The 12777-nt window shown below is 34.2% G+C and overlaps 1 protein-coding gene across 2 annotated transcripts in view; it reads left to right on the top strand.

The window, feature by feature from the left end:
* The window catches only part of Tsc22d1 (TSC22 domain family member 1), a 99685-nt gene that overhangs the window by 59223 nt on the left and 27685 nt on the right, over positions 1-12777 (top strand). Inside the window, exon 1 of one of the 2 annotated variants that reach the window (XM_048341336.1) lies at positions 1184-1204. The exons of the other annotated variant lie outside the window; for it this stretch is intronic. The gene's annotated coding sequence lies outside the window, so the exon portion shown is untranslated. Of the gene's footprint in view, positions 1-1183; positions 1205-12777 lie in introns of those variants that run through there. 2 annotated transcript variants of the gene reach the window in all.

Raw genomic sequence — 12777 nt, 5'->3', positions numbered from 1 at the left:
TCATACTGTTTGCCAGTGTTCAGGTAGTCAGGACAGCCTAAATGGATGCATCTCAAAGAGCTACCAGTAACAATTTTCTTTCAAGATCACTAGTTTTAAGCTCCATTCTAGGATTGTTTATTTGTTTTGTTTTTGTTGTCAGTCCTAGGGTGTGGACTCAAGGCCTGAGCACTGTCCCTGGCTTTTTGCTCAAGGCTAGCACTCTACCACTTGAGCCACAGTGCCACTTCTGGCTTTTTCTGTATATGTGGTGCTGAGGGATTGAGCCCAGGGCTTCATGTATACAAGGCGAGCACTTTACCACTAGGCCATATTCCCAGCCCCATTCTAGGATTGTAAATGTGCGCATTTAGCTTTTCTAACATAGGTTTGGTACAGTTTTGGGGTAATTCTTAAACTGAATGAGAAGTCTTGAATTAAGATATGCTGTCAGTCTTGATATGTTATATTTAAGTATCTTGTAAGTTTAGTACTGATAGTCCAAGACTAAATATTTGACATGAATTTGTCTTAGTTTTTATAAGATTTTAAAACATCATTGGTTTAAATGTTGCATTTAAATGACTTCTATCAATTTGCTTGAGATTTAGTATGTACTTAAGAAAGCTCTATAACTAAGCAAGAGGGGAAATACAAAGAAGTGTTTGTTTTCATGAGCTAGAATGGAAGAAATGCCTATTAATGGCATGTTTATGTTTTTTGCTTACCAGAGAAGAAAAGCTTATTTTACCAGTAAACCAAAACCCAATGTGTCCTGAGACCTTTTATTCCATTTGGTAATATTAAATAGTTCCCACACTCACCTCCAAGGTTTTATAAGAGCTTTGAAAACATTCCAAATATTTCTAGTTGAAATAAAAAGTAGATCTATCCAAGAACCTATAAAGTTGGGTTTGCAATGGGCCTGCATTTAAGTAAAAGAAGAAAAGGTATCAAGTGATTGTGATAAAATATTTACGCATGACCTACTTAAACTTGCCAAGAGTTACTTCTGTTTCTGTTTCATTCATCTTTGTAACTTCTGGGTTGAAGTGCTGTAAAGTTTCTACTCTAAATCTCTTGTTTTCTCTGCTTTAGAGTTGGAAATACTCAGATTTTATATTCTAAATTGTATCTTTGCCCTTTCTTCCCTCAAATTGAAGAAAACTCTTGGCAGCTGGATGATTTACAAATGGTTAGCAATGGCAACTATGAAAAATTAAAGGTATTTATGTATGGCATCATGTAATTTTGGTGGAAATAATTTATCTTCCTTTCATTTCTAACATTTTAACTTAGTCTAGATTTATAGATCCCAAAGTAGAGCCCCACCAGGTTTCTAGAGACTTTCATCTTTATGTTACTTCCTGTCCTGTTGTGTCTTTGTATTCTAGGATAATTGTGTACGAATATTAGAAGTAAAATTGCTGAAATATCAGCCTTCAAATTAGTATTATATAATTTGAAAATGATTTGTTAATATATTTTTGCTTTGTAAACCATTCCCAAATTTTTGTTGTTTTGTGTTGTTTCATATGTCCTAATGACCAGTGACTATAGTTTGAAGCACATTTATTTCAAGTAATCTAGTCAGACCTATTTGAAAGGACTTTTCTTTGTTTCTTAATTTCTCATGACTATAATTAGTTGCAATGATTAATTATGAAAATACTTTTTGTTAGCCTAGCACTTTAGTCTAGTTTGTAGTAGGCTAGCACTGTAGGGAAGTTTATTGTGGTTTTTATTTTAAAACAACTGGTTGTTTTGATTATGAAGACAAATTTGAAATATTTCTTTAAAATTTTTAAAGAGGAGATCCTTAAATAATAGGTATTATGGTATAGTCTTAAATGGAGGAAGATTTAAGTGGATTCAGAATAACAGAGTTGACTTTATTTTGGTAGTAAGGACTCTGGAGTTGAGTCCTGGTTCTACTGGGAGCTAGCTTGGGCACATAACTCAGCTACTCTCGCAGTCTTTGTCTGCTGTCAAGTGAGAATGTGGATATAACCTGCCTACTGACTCATGGCCTTTAACTGGAGTTTCGTGGACATTTTAAGTTCTAATGACTTCTGGCATGTATTGTACAAATATGAATGAATTTTTACCCATTGCTTAAAAATTAAATGAGTTAGTATATAGAATAAGTCAAATAGGACAAGTCCTGAAAGTTTTAGCTGTTATTGTTGGAACTGAAATGAAAAGAGGATTAATGAGGTAAAGGGCTTTCAAACTAAAGAAGTAAAGGAAAGCTTGTGTGAAAATATTTTCCATCATAAGTATTTGGTAAGTACCAAATGGGGTCCAAGAGAACCAGCAATTTAGTCATCAATCAGAAAGGTATTGAAAATTCATTTGAAAAGGAGAGTTACACATAAGAAAGTATTAATTTTGTTTGTTTGGTGGTACTGTGAATTGAATTCAGGGCCTCACACTTGGTATGCAGGCACATTGTACTACTTGAGCCAAGCCTCCAGCCTGTAGAAGAGTGCCCCTTCATAGGCATATAGCTGTACCAAAGTAACCTTAACCACCAAATGTTATATTGAAAGTGCATATGTACTGTGCCTGTGTGTGTGCGTGTGTTTGAAAGAGAGTGAGACAGAGGACAGGAAAGATTTTATGGCAACTAGAAATTAAACATAATAGAAGGCAAGTTGAGGAGAAGCATTTTATTTTTCTATAATGCTATACAAGTGAAGTTTTAGGTAGGATCAGTACCAAAAATTGGCAGTGAATATAAAGGTCATTGGGAAATAGCTACCTCTAAGTGCACCAGTCTACTATGCCTGTATTAGCATTCATGTTTCCTCTTTTCCACTTTTTAAATTTTCACAATACATATCTTCACTCTATTTGTAAGTTGATGTGACTGTGGCTCTGGTAATAGGCCTTTTTAAGTTCATAAAAAAATTGTTACAGTAGATTCTAAGTTGGTCAGCCTATAGTCCTAGACCCTCTATCCTGCACTCCACCCTACTTGTCACTGTTAAGACCATTTTCATCTCTCCACTTGATCTCTACTGGTTTGCTCCCCCTCCTCAGTCCTGCCTCTGGGACCAACTCTGATCTTCAGAAAAATTTAAAGAGTTTCAACTCAATACCTGGAGATTCTGCAGTAACAATAGTTATGGCTAGTTTAACCCTTTGCGTTTTTTTTTATGATTTGTTATTGATAAGACTGCTGTATTGCAATGATCAGTTCTCCATCCTGCACACTGCAATTCAAGTATCCAAGCTATTTTTATTTTGCTTTATGAAGCCCTCGCCCTGATAACACTAAACTTTTGGATTGACTCTTATTGTGACATTTGTGATGCCTTACCTGTTTGATTTTGTTAATTCATGCTACAACTCCCTCATACCAAGCACTTGCCTAATTATTAGCTGTTGCTCATCATAGCTTTATCTGTTTTCTACCTACTGAATTTTCTCTCATTGCCTGCTATGGGTTCACTATCTCACAGTTTTTGTTTCCCATCCTTATTTGTTCTCAAATGCCCAGAATTAGATTAGATTTGAATAAGACTAACCCCTTTAAACAATGGTTTATCATAAGACTGCGGTTAGGGGCTGGGATGTGGCTCTCAGTGGTGAAGCACTTGAGCTCAATGCCCTGGGTTCAATCCCTTGTACCAAACCAGGTATTAATGTATCTCTGGTCATCAAGGGAGTCTCCCCCCCCCATATATATGTAATATATATATATATATGTATGTATATATATTCTAGTCATTTAGGGCTTGCCTGGCTATATACAAATTCAGACTGTCAACACATCTTAAGATATCAGGTATTAATTGCAGAACTAAAAGGACAGTAGAAAATACTTTATTAGAAAAATATCCTGAGTCTGGGAATGTAGCTTAGTGGTAGAGTGCTTGCCTAGCATGCATGAAGCCCTGGGGTCGATTCCTTAGCACCATATAAACAGAAAAGGCCAGAAGTAGCACTGTGGCTCAAGTGGTAGAGTGCTAGCCTTGAGCAAAAAGAAGCTCAGGGATAGTACTCAGGTCCTGAGTTTAAGCCCCAGGACTGGCAAGAAGGAAGGAAGGAAGGAAGGGAAGGAGGAGGGAGGGAGGGAGGGAGGGAGGGAGGGAGGGAGGGAGGGAGGGAGGGAGGGAGGGAGGGAGGGAGGGAGGGAGAGAACCTTGAAAAAGTTGACTTTCTAGTATGTTGTTTAAAATGAACCAGATGATTGGTAGTAAACTCGGACATTTGATAGTGTGGTATAGAAGGGAGGGAGGGAGGGAGGGAGGGAGGGAGGGAGGGAGGGAGGGAAAGAACCCTGAAAAAGTTGACTTTCTAGTATGTTGTTTAAAATGAACCAGATGATTGGTAGTAAACTCGGACATTTGATAGTGTGGTATAGAAGCACATGCTTCTGTGCATTTAACTCTAAAATTTGGAATTCAATTGTATAGTTAATCTGAGAGAAACTATTAGTTAAATTTGTGTATTTAGGATTTTCGTCTCAAAATTAATGAAAAGATTTTTACATTGACTATAGCCTAATAAACTTGTTTTTACATTTCCTTACATTAGGTTAGATCAGTTTTTGGTTTTCTAATAATTTGGCTTAGAAATATTCTTCCATCTAAATTTAAGTGGAGGGCTCTTCTTTTAATTAGTTAGAGGATGGACTACTAAGCAGAAACTTTGGGCAAACAAGTTGCTAATTATTCTCCTAAATATTGACCAGAGATTGACCTATGGTCAAGTCACAAAGGATGAACAGATCTCTGAATATTTTGTTTGACTCACTTGAGTAAATAACCAAATGGGTGAATGATTGCCACAGTAGATATGATGGTATAAATAGTATCACAGTATATCTCCTACTCTTAAAGTTTACCAGGGGATTATAACTATAGGGAATTAAGCCATTTATACCCCTGTATGGAAAGTGCTCAGAATACTAATAGTTGCTATGCTTTGAAAGCAAAGAATTGGGAGGCATTGGGAAGGATGAAGCATTTACTTAAATTTTTAAGATGATAAGTTACTTGGGAAAGGATCTCCTAGAAGAAGAAGTACAGAAACTTTAAATAACATAGATCTTTGAAGAAGGAAGATAGGAGAGGCTAGACAGGTAGGCAAGAGCTAGAACAGAAAAGGCCTTTTTTGCTGGGCTAAAGAGTTTCACTGTATCCTTAAAAAAATGAAACAAAAACTATGGGAAACAATGATGAGAGATTTTGAATTTAAAACTTATACAATTAGATTTATATTTTGGATCTGACAGATTTGTCTCTCCAGATCTTATTGATTAAATTGGAGACCATTCTTTTGGCAGAAGCTGTTATAATTAACAGATGAGCAAGTGATAGTCCTTTAATAGATGGATCAAGGCAGGGACAGTGGCAAGAAGGAGAGCAAAGGAATAACATTCTAAAGGAAATGTACTTGAGATCACTGTCTTATTGTCAGATGTATGAAAGATGATGGGAAAAAATGAAAATAATTTTATATTTTTCTATGTTAGGCCACAGGTATGTTTTTCTTTATTGTCTTCTGGTTTATATTGAGGTGAAATTCATGTTAAACATCAGAGATAACCATTTTAAACTTTATAATTCTGTGGCATTTAGTGAATTTAAAGTGTTTTAACTACCATTTGTATCAAGTTCCTAAATATTTTCAACACCCAAAAGAAAACTCTAAACCTTTGTCCCCAGCTGGTATCAATCACTAATTTGCTTTATATGTTTATGTACTTACTGTGAATAGTTTATGAGAATGGAATAATCGAATACTTGGCTTCTTTCATTTAGCATGCATTCAAGGGTCACCCCCATGATAACATTCATTTGTATTACTTGTTAACTACCTGCCCCATGGTAATTCTTTAACTTTTTGAGAAACTACCAAACTGTTTTCCTCAGTGACTGTACCACTTTATGTACCAACCACTGTGTGAAGATTGGCGTGAAGATTTGGTGGCATTGGAGTTTAAACTCGAGGCCTTTAGCTTACTAGTCTGGAGCTCTACTAATTGAGCTGAGCCAAGCCAATATCCCTACTTTTTTATAGTTATTTTTAAGATGGAGTTTTAAGATGGAGTTTCCTGACTGAGCTGGCCTTGAATCCCACTGTTTTGGATCTCAGCCTCCTGTGTTGCTAGGATTACAGGCATGAGCCACTGATACCTGAATTGAATTTGTCTTAAAAGTAGTGATGAAAACATTTAATTCCATGTCTAGATATATAACTAAATGATCTGTTCAGACCCTTTACCCATTTTCAGTCGACCTCTATTTTATATATATAAAATATATAACGTAATATATTTATGCATAATTACATAATATATAAATATATCTACATGTATTTTATATATGTTAGATGCACATATTTTATGTATATGTAAGACATGTTTTATATATCTAACTTGTGCTTTTACTATTTAACATAATAAAAATGAAACAGTATAATATTTTTCATATTATATTGTATCCCTTCTAACCATCATCACTACCTCTCCAGAGGTTAACTTCTAAAGTGACTTATTTTTTTAGTGGGAAGAGCTTACATCCTTGTGTTTTAAAACAAACCAGATGCCCAAAATAGTTTATCTAGATATGTATATGTCATCAATGTGTTAGTTTGTTTTGTTGTTGAGCCTTATTAAAGTGGAATTCCTAGTCAGATCTTGTATGTTTTACAGTTTTTCATGAAATACTGCATTAAGAATACTCATGCTGTTCATTTGTATGAATGAGTAAATTTGGATGTGTAACTATAACAGTTTGGCCATCTTCTCTTGATGGGCTTTTGGGGTTACTTCCAGTTTGTTTTTCTTTTGCCAGGAAGAACAGAGCTATTATAAAAAAAAAATTGTATACTATATGTTAGACACAGGTAAGGTTCCCAGAATGAGTCAGCTGCTAGTAGATAAACAGTTCAGTTTTTCAGCCTGATGTCACATTTCCTACAATGATTCTAATATGTCTGCCCACCAACAACACATACAAAAATATGTGATTTGTTTGGCCAATATTTGGTCATTGTCAGACAGCTTCAATTTTGTCACTATACTGCATACAAATATTAAGTCTTTGTGGTTTTGAAGGCATTTGTGTATGCTGTTCTATAAAATTCATTTTCTTATTTTTCTGTTGAATTGCTTGGACTGCCTGTTTTGTAGTAAGCCTTTTCACACACACACACACACACACACACTATACTAGGGCTTCAACTCAGGCTTCACTTGGCTTTTTCACTTAAGGCTGGAGCTCTACCACTTTTGTTATACCTCTACTAGAGGCTTTATTTTTGGGTAATTGGAGATAAGAGTCTCATGGACTTTGCTGCCCTGACTGGCTTCAAACTGTGATCCTCAGATCTCAGACTTCTAAGTAGTTAGAAATATAGGCATGATCCACCAGATCCTGGCCTTTGCAATTTCTATAATGATATCCTATGAACAGATGTTCTTGATTTAGCTAAAATTATGAAAATATTCTTTATAGCTAATGACTTAGATTTAAGGAACTCTTATTACCTCAAGTTCATCAAGACTTTCATAAAATTTCTTCTAAAATAATGTTTTATTTTACAAATTTATTATATCTATTCAGAATTATTTTTAAAATGGTAGTATAGTATGGAGAGAAAAGAACATAAATCATAAGTATATTGCTTGGCCTTGAAATGTAGCTCAGTGGTACTTGCTTATTGTGTGTAAGGCTCTGGCTTCCATTGCTGACATTGAAACTTTGGTTTCTGATTTTATTGCTCAGAATTATAGTTACGAGGTTTATTCATGTTATTGATTTTAACAAGAGTAATGGCTTTCTTAGCTATATACTATTTCATTGTATTTATATTTGGCTTGTCTATTCATAGGTCTTTAAGTTATTTTTACTTGAGGGCTATTATGGATAATACATGTTTTGGTTTGCATTTTATTGGATATATTCTGTTGGAATATTCCAGAATGTATCCAAACAGAATGTGTTTGTATATATTTTCCTTTTTATTGGGTTTTTCCATAGTGACTGTACCTCACCTATTATTTTAAGTGTGCATGAGTGTTTCAGCTGCTCTATAGTCTACTTATCTCTAAACTTTAAACCCATTTGTCAGAATTTTTCATTTTAGCCATTTTGTAGGCGTGTAATTTTGGTTTTAAATTACATTTTTCATATTACTCACAGATAGATGCCTATTTGAATATTTTGTAGAATGCCTGTTTAAATCATTTTTCCATCTTTACTGAATATTTTTCTATTGATTTTAAAGTTCTTTAAATATTTCTGAGATGATGTTTTAAAAATTATGTTCTAGAAATAGGTTTTATTTTCATGTGGAGAGCTATAATTTGGTGCTTTTGCTTTTCTTTTTTTTGGTCAGAAAGAGATAGGTAGAGATAGTGTGGTATGAGGCAGGGATCATAAATAATATTCTTCCCATGTGAAAAATTAATTTACTTAGAACGATAGTTGGAAAGATCATCCTTTCTTTACTATGATGTATTCATGCATGTATGCATATATATGCATGTATGTGAGCCAGTTTTTCTTTCTAGAATATTACTTCTTTTTAAATTATTGAACTCTAGGAGAGTCTTTCCATCTTATCTAATGTAATTTGGATATTTATGTGGTTCTTGCATGATAATTTTTTTTTAAGTTCTGGGGTTTGAACTCAGGCCCTTGAACTTGCCAGACAAGTGTTCTACCACTTGAGCCATGCTCCTGGCCCTCTTTCATATAAATTGTATGGCTCCTCAAGAAACCATTTTGAGGTTTTAATGGAAAAACCACTTTAATCTGTAGTTCCGTTTTGTGATTTATGATATTAGGTCTCCATTTAGCTATCTTCAATGTATTTCAATTAAATTCAATATATCATTATTTTGAAGGGATGAAGGATTTTGTATTCAGGGCCTTATCCTTGGCTGGGCACATATTCTACCACATTAGTCATATCCCAAACCTTATCTTATTACCTTTATTAATAATATCTTTTTGATAATGTTTATGGAACAAGGTATTAATAAGAATGCAATTGCGGGCTGGGGATATAGCCTAGTGGCAAGAGTGCCTGCCTCAGATACATGAGGCCCTAGGTTCGATTCCCCAGCACCACATAAACAGAAAACGGCCAGAAGCGGCGCTGTGGCTCAAGTGGCAGAGTGCTAGCCTTGAGCAGGAAGAAGCCAGGGACAGTGCTCAGGCCCTGAGTCCAAGGCCCAGGACTGGCCAAAAAAAAAAAAAAAAAAGAATGCAATTGGACACCTTGTTACACCTTCTCATTGATGTACAAATTCTCTGTATATTATTTTGTCACAGCATTCAAGAATAATAACCTTCTTCCTTGTCAGTATTTGCATATTTTTTATTGATCTCACTGAAATAACATTGTCAAATAAAAACTCACTATATTAAGATATAAAAAGAAATAGAAAATAATTTTAGTAATTCATTTTATATCATCAATTTAAATGAAGTCAATACAGAAATAACTAATGGGATGTTTTACTTTTTTGTGCTGAATTTTCAAAAGCCTAGTGTGTATTGTGCATTTGCATCACTTCTCAGTTGGGACTCGTTATATTCAGGTGCTTGTAGCCATAGGAAGCTGGTAGTGTCAGCATCAACAGAGCAGGACTACAGTTTTAAGAGAATGCTTATACTGTATGTATTTGCCTTATTCCTAATTCTGAAACAAATACTTCTAACATTTCATTATAACAAAGAATGTGTTCTGTAGGTTTGGTAGATATTTTAGTTTACTATATAATTTCTCTCTTCACTAGCTCTTTAATAAGCATATTTATGTATACATGAGGGTAGGTAACAGCAAGAGGATGGAGCTCAGCATTCAGTCAATCTATATATTTGTGCTAATATATCTTTTTTATGTATTTACTGTATAATTCTGTTTTATAAATAAAGTGATTGAATTTCAAAGTTGTTTAAATGACTCCCTTATGTCTAATGGACATCATAGTATGTTAGTGTTGAGATTAGGAATCAGAACGAAAACACATATGTCTTCTCTAATTCTAATATCATTTAAGATATCCCCATACGTTCTATGAAGACTTGTGAGATAACTTTCTGTGCTAGAGGTCAAAAAACCTTTCATCTAATAATATTCTTGTACTCTTATTCTGTGGTACTGCAAAAACTTAGATTTGTTTCTAGGATTTGAGATAGTATCCTTATGCTATAAATTTATCAAATATGTTTATCATGATTATTAGTTGCATGTTAATAATTTCTGCCTTCCTAAACTCCAATTCCTGTTCTGGGCTAGCACAACAAGCCATAATAAGTAGTTGTATTTTTCCTTTAAGAACTGTACATTCACCTTCAGAGACAGTTGCCTGTGAGTTAGGAATCACTTAAAATGGGTAGTATGGGAAAGAGGCAAAGACTGTTTCCCTTGCTTGTCAATAAAGAATTGGGGTATTCTACATAACCTTTAGAGAGCCTCACAAAATCCTGTAATGTAGGGACTAGAGCTTTTAAACAGATTTTGAATATTCTCATAGTTGATTGTAGAAATAATTTTAACTGTCAGTTTAGTCAGACTTTATTACATATGGATGCTATTTGCTTTTTTCATTTTTTCACCTTTTTCTGTATTTTAAGTTTTAGACTTTGTGACAGTTTCATATATTTATTAGCCCAATTTTGTAGTGTTTGATTTTATGTAGAAGCAATACAGTTTAAAAATAACCTCTGTGTTCAACTTATGAAAAATCAGATTGTAAATGAAATTATATGAATGTTATATGGGTCAAATTACAGTTTGCTTAAGGTAGCCTGGAATGTGTATATAAAATGTATTCTAGAAGGATAAATGGCCAATTGTCATAGGATGTGGTGTATTAGCGCCATCTACTGTGAAGTACGCATGATGGCTTCTTGGTGTGCATTAGATTTTTCTTTAGGAAAATTGCATACCACTTTCATAGTCTTCTCTCTTAGATTACCACTGTAGAATTTGAATGCTTTGTTCTGTTCAAATTATATAGTTTCTGTATTTAAGCTGGCCAAATTTCAGTGATCCTGCTTCAGGATCCGTATCAAATTTACAATGGAAAACTTCCTACAACTTTCTTTATTTCAGGATAAAATATTGCTGGCTAAGCTAGCTTTCCATTTAGAATCATTGTTTTAAATTTTACTAAATAAGGGCTACAAAGATTACTGGATTAAAATTGGGATTTAAATCAAACTTCTGTCTATAGCTCAAAAACTGTCCATGGAAAGCTGTCTCAGTGTATTGTTATAATAAATTAACTTGGATGTCAAAATCTGCAGTCTTGAGGCAGTGATATTTTAGTGGGATAAATTATTTAAATAATATAGATACTCTCTTGGAGTTTAATTTCTTAATAGAAAGGATATGTAAAATAGGTTTTTTTTACTCTTGGCTTAATTATTTTAATAAACACCAAGGAAGAAAAGAATCTCCAATTATCCCCATAATATAACAATTTTCAAAATGTATTTTTTAGATAATTGAAGTATCTCTACCCAACATTGTTGTAGGCATTTAGGTAAAACAAGAAGTCTTTGATCAGAAATAAAATTGCCATACCTATAAATTAGAGCAGTGAATCTTTTGATTTTTGCTATTTCATCAACACTAGTTGTCATGCCGCTCCATTTAGAGATCCAGAGGAGTCGATTAAGGTAGAAAATTGTTCCTCTTAACAGAGGTAACATGTCTTTAGATTTGGAGGCCTCTTTATAGAGCATGCAATTTTTTCCAATGCTCTGGTCCTCCACACTTATAACATTTCTATTTTGAGTTAGCAGAATCAGGCTATTTCTTAACAATAGAAGGTGTGTGTGTGTGTGTGTGTGTGTGTGTGTGTGTGTGTGTGTGTTGCCAGTCCTTAGTCTTGAACTCTAGGCCTGTTAGTTGACCTTGAGCTTTTTTATGTTCAAGGCTAGTACTCTACCACTTTGGTTAATTGGAGCTAAGAGTCTCACTGACTTTCCTGCCACTGCAAGCCACTGAACAGTATAAGTTTTAAAGTCAGACTTCATAGGTTTAAATCTTGGTTTTGAGAGCATCAGCCTTAACTTACCTGAGCATCAGTCTTCTAATCTGTAAGCGAGAAAAGTAACAACAGTGCCTATGTCTTAGAATTATTATGTAGCATAAATAAAATCCTAAAGCCCCAGAAGAATATCTGGCATTTTAGCAAACACTCAAGAGAGTTAGTCGCTATAATTTATTGTCATTAATATTTACATCAATGATTACATGTTCAACATGAATATATTGTGATGAATAAATACATATTAATTTTAGTAACCTGTTTTTTTAGCCACAAAACCTATAATGTTTGACAGTAAATACCTTAAGAATATAAATGCTCAAGATGTTTACTATTTGTTTCTGGGATTCATTTAGATGATAGCAGAGTGGAAAGAAAACATTGGGTCTTTAACCTTGTTCCTGTCAGTAACAACAGTGTAATTTTCAGCAAATTACTAATCTCTCTAAAGCTCGAAGTGTATGTAGTTACTGTGTTTATATGCCCACATAGCACATATTCATTAATTTTGTTCCTGTTAGTTCACTGCCAACGTGCCTGCTTACTGCCATGCCATTTGTAAAGAGTGCTTCCCAGTGTCATGTGCATACTGGGTCCTTCTACTGAGTGCACTAGTAGATAAACTAATTATTGTACTTGCCATGTATAATTGGATATTGACATATTTTTTGGAATGTGTTGTGAATTTGTCATTGGCATTGTTTGGGTGGGTGTTTTTGTTTTGTTTGCATGCTTGTTTTTTTTTTTTTTTTTTTGGCCAGTCCTGGGCC

The sequence above is a fragment of the Perognathus longimembris genome, chromosome 3, assembly GCF_023159225.1.
Source record: "Perognathus longimembris pacificus isolate PPM17 chromosome 3, ASM2315922v1, whole genome shotgun sequence".
Lineage (NCBI taxonomy): Eukaryota > Metazoa > Chordata > Mammalia > Rodentia > Heteromyidae > Perognathus > Perognathus longimembris.
Note: the sequence above shows the minus strand (reverse complement) of the source record. Positions and strands in the feature narration are given on the sequence as shown.